A 3,961-nucleotide genomic window follows, 5' to 3' on the forward strand; every position below is an offset into this window, starting at 1 on the left:
TTGTTTTGCCGAAGAAGAACAACAACACAGAATATTGATAAACATTAGATTGTGTCAGCACGTGGAGAAATTTCGATATTTTGTGAAATGAATGTGTGTCATTATGAAATGGTGATGTCTTCTACTGCCTCCAGTACTGCCTTTGGGCAGGAGTGGCTCATAGCTCAATGGTAGAGCGCAGGTTTTAAGAGCAGACTGCCCAGGCATCAGTGGTTCGAGACAGACAGACAGACAGACAGACAGACAGTTCAGATGTTGTTTTGAATAAGTTGTTTTGCCGAAGAAGAACAACAACACAGAATATTGATAAACATTAGATTGTGTCAGCACGTGGAGAAATTTCGATATTTTGTGAAATGAATGTGTGTCATTATGAAATGGTGATGTCTTCTACTGCCTCCAGTACTGCCTTTGGGCAGGAGTGGCTCATAGCTCAATGGTAGAGCGCAGGTTTTAAGAGCAGACTGCCCAGGCATCAGTGGTTCGAGACAGACAGACAGACAGACAGACAGTTCAGATGTTGTTTTGAATAAGTTGTTTTGCCGAAGAAGAACAACAACACAGAATATTGATAAACATTAGATTGTGTCAGCACGTGGAGAAATTTCGATATTTTGTGAAATGAATGTGTGTCATTATGAAATGGTGATGTCTTCTACTGCCTCCAGTACTGCCTTTGGGCAGGAGTGGCTCATAGCTCAATGGTAGAGCGCAGGTTTTAAGAGCAGACTGCCCAGGCATCAGTGGTTCGAGACAGACAGACAGACAGACAGACAGTTCAGATGTTGTTTTGAATAAGTTGTTTTGCCGAAGAAGAACAACAACACAGAATATTGATAAACATTAGATTGTGTCAGCACGTGGAGAAATTTCGATATTTTGTGAAATGAATGTGTGTCATTATGAAATGGTGATGTCTTCTACTGCCTCCAGTACTGCCTTTGGGCAGGAGTGGCTCATAGCTCAATGGTAGAGCGCAGGTTTTAAGAGCAGACTGCCCAGGCATCAGTGGTTCGAGACAGACAGACAGACAGACAGACAGTTCAGATGTTGTTTTGAATAAGTTGTTTTGCCGAAGAAGAACAACAACACAGAATATTGATAAACATTAGATTGTGTCAGCACGTGGAGAAATTTCGATATTTTGTGAAATGAATGTGTGTCATTATGAAATGGTGATGTCTTCTACTGCCTCCAGTACTGCCTTTGGGCAGGAGTGGCTCATAGCTCAATGGTAGAGCGCAGGTTTTAAGAGCAGACTGCCCAGGCATCAGTGGTTCGAGACAGACAGACAGACAGACAGACAGACAGACAGACAGACAGACAGACAGACAGACAGACAGACAGACAGACAGACAGACAGACAGACAGACAGACAGACAGACAGACAGACAGACAGACAGACAGACAGACAGACAGACAGACAGACAGACAGACAGACAGACAGACAGACAGACAGACAGACAGACAGACAGACAGACAGACAGACAGACAGACAGACAGACAGACAGACAGACAGACAGACAGACAGACAGACAGACAGACAGACAGACAGACAGACAGACAGACAGACAGACAGACAGACAGACAGACAGACAGACAGACAGACAGACAGACAGACAGACAGACAGACAGACAGACAGACAGACAGACAGACAGACAGACAGACAGACAGACAGACAGACAGACAGTTCAGATGTTGTTTTGAATAAGTTGTTTTGCCGAAGAAGAACAACAACACAGAATATTGATAAACATTAGATTGTGTCAGCACGTGGAGAAATTTCGATATTTTGTGAAATGAATGTGTGTCATTATGAAATGGTGATGTCTTCTACTGCCTCCAGTACTGCCTTTGGGCAGGAGTGGCTCATAGCTCAATGGTAGAGCGCAGGTTTTAAGAGCAGACTGCCCAGGCATCAGTGGTTCGAGACAGACAGACAGACAGACAGACAGACAGACAGTTCAGATGTTGTTTTGAATAAGTTGTTTTGCCGAAGAAGAACAACAACACAGAATATTGATAAACATTAGATTGTGTCAGCACGTGGAGAAATTTCGATATTTTGTGAAATGAATGTGTGTCATTATGAAATGGTGATGTCTTCTACTGCCTCCAGTACTGCCTTTGGGCAGGAGTGGCTCATAGCTCAATGGTAGAGCGCAGGTTTTAAGAGCAGACTGCCCAGGCATCAGTGGTTCGAGACAGACAGACAGACAGACAGTTCAGATGTTGTTTTGAATAAGTTGTTTTGCCGAAGAAGAACAACAACACAGAATATTGATAAACATTAGATTGTGTCAGCACGTGGAGAAATTTCGATATTTTGTGAAATGAATGTGTGTCATTATGAAATGGTGATGTCTTCTACTGCCTCCAGTACTGCCTTTGGGCAGGAGTGGCTCATAGCTCAATGGTAGAGCGCAGGTTTTAAGAGCAGACTGCCCAGGCATCAGTGGTTCGAGACAGACAGACAGACAGACAGACAGACAGACAGACAGACAGACAGACAGACAGACAGACAGTTCAGATGTTGTTTTGAATAAGTTGTTTTGCCGAAGAAGAACAACAACACAGAATATTGATAAACATTAGATTGTGTCAGCACGTGGAGAAATTTCGATATTTTGTGAAATGAATGTGTGTCATTATGAAATGGTGATGTCTTCTACTGCCTCCAGTACTGCCTTTGGGCAGGAGTGGCTCATAGCTCAATGGTAGAGCGCAGGTTTTAAGAGCAGACTGCCCAGGCATCAGTGGTTCGAGACAGACAGACAGACAGACAGACAGACAGACAGACAGACAGTTCAGATGTTGTTTTGAATAAGTTGTTTTGCCGAAGAAGAACAACAACACAGAATATTGATAAACATTAGATTGTGTCAGCACGTGGAGAAATTTCGATATTTTGTGAAATGAATGTGTGTCATTATGAAATGGTGATGTCTTCTACTGCCTCCAGTACTGCCTTTGGGCAGGAGTGGCTCATAGCTCAATGGTAGAGCGCAGGTTTTAAGAGCAGACTGCCCAGGCATCAGTGGTTCGAGACAGACAGACAGACAGACAGACAGACAGACGGACAGACAGTTCAGATGTTGTTTTGAATAAGTTGTTTTGCCGAAGAAGAACAACAACACAGAATATTGATAAACATTAGATTGTGTCAGCACGTGGAGAAATTTCGATATTTTGTGAAATGAATGTGTGTCATTATGAAATGGTGATGTCTTCTACTGCCTCCAGTACTGCCTTTGGGCAGGAGTGGCTCATAGCTCAATGGTAGAGCGCAGGTTTTAAGAGCAGACTGCCCAGGCATCAGTGGTTCGAGACAGACAGACAGACAGACAGACAGACAGACAGACAGACAGACAGTTCAGATGTTGTTTTGAATAAGTTGTTTTGCCGAAGAAGAACAACAACACAGAATATTGATAAACATTAGATTGTGTCAGCACGTGGAGAAATTTCGATATTTTGTGAAATGAATGTGTGTCATTATGAAATGGTGATGTCTTCTACTGCCTCCAGTACTGCCTTTGGGCAGGAGTGGCTCATAGCTCAATGGTAGAGCGCAGGTTTTAAGAGCAGACTGCCCAGGCATCAGTGGTTCGAGACAGACAGACAGACAGACAGACAGACAGACAGACAGACAGACAGACAGACAGACAGACAGACAGACAGACAGACAGACAGACAGACAGACAGACAGACAGACAGACAGACAGACAGACAGACAGACAGACAGACAGACAGACAGACAGACAGACAGACAGACAGACAGACAGACAGACAGACAGACAGACAGACAGACAGACAGACAGACAGACAGACAGACAGACAGACAGACAGACAGACAGACAGTTCAGATGTTGTTTTGAATAAGTTGTTTTGCCGAAGAAGAACAACAACACAGAATATTGATAAACATTAGATTGTGTCAGCACGTGGAGAAATTTCGAT

Source organism: Antennarius striatus, unplaced genomic scaffold (genome assembly GCF_040054535.1).
Source record: "Antennarius striatus isolate MH-2024 unplaced genomic scaffold, ASM4005453v1 scaffold_26, whole genome shotgun sequence".
Taxonomy (NCBI): Eukaryota; Metazoa; Chordata; class Actinopteri; order Lophiiformes; family Antennariidae; genus Antennarius; species Antennarius striatus.